This window comes from Ipomoea triloba, chromosome 16 (genome assembly GCF_003576645.1).
Source record: "Ipomoea triloba cultivar NCNSP0323 chromosome 16, ASM357664v1".
Lineage (NCBI taxonomy): Eukaryota > Viridiplantae > Streptophyta > Magnoliopsida > Solanales > Convolvulaceae > Ipomoea > Ipomoea triloba.
In genome coordinates this window covers 4,268,148-4,268,654 of record NC_044931.1, presented here as the reverse complement: position 1 = coordinate 4,268,654, position 507 = coordinate 4,268,148, and positions in this window count along the sequence as shown.

Sequence of the window (507 nt, the reverse complement as noted above, 5' to 3'; positions counted from 1 at the left end):
CCAACCGACTGAGAAACTGGGAGTCCGAACTGTGACGCCACTCGGTGATGGTGCCGTGGGCTCCCTTGATAAATACCTAGTTGCATTGCCTAGAACACACTGTAGCAGTATCAAACATGAGACCTAGATAGGACATCCATCTTCTTTCTTTCGTTAATTGATTACTTTTGTTTTACTTTGTCAAACCTCTTCAGCATGATTTCTTTTGCTTTGAGTGAATCTTGTAACTCTTGTCTCTTAACATCATAAATGTCACACGCTTGATTCGGTTCCAATTTTCACTCGGAGATCATCTTCTCCGTTTTATCACTATCCACACCTCCCACTAAAACAAAAACATCAAAACTACAACACCACTAATATACATAACTCTCAAGGAGATCAAAAGACTCCCACTACATGGCAATAAGTGGAAAATCTTCTGGGGTTGATGTTTATCTTGATTTTTTCAATTTACGACCAGGATAGGTAGTAAAGTTAGGGGAAGTATAGGTTGCGAGATATCGG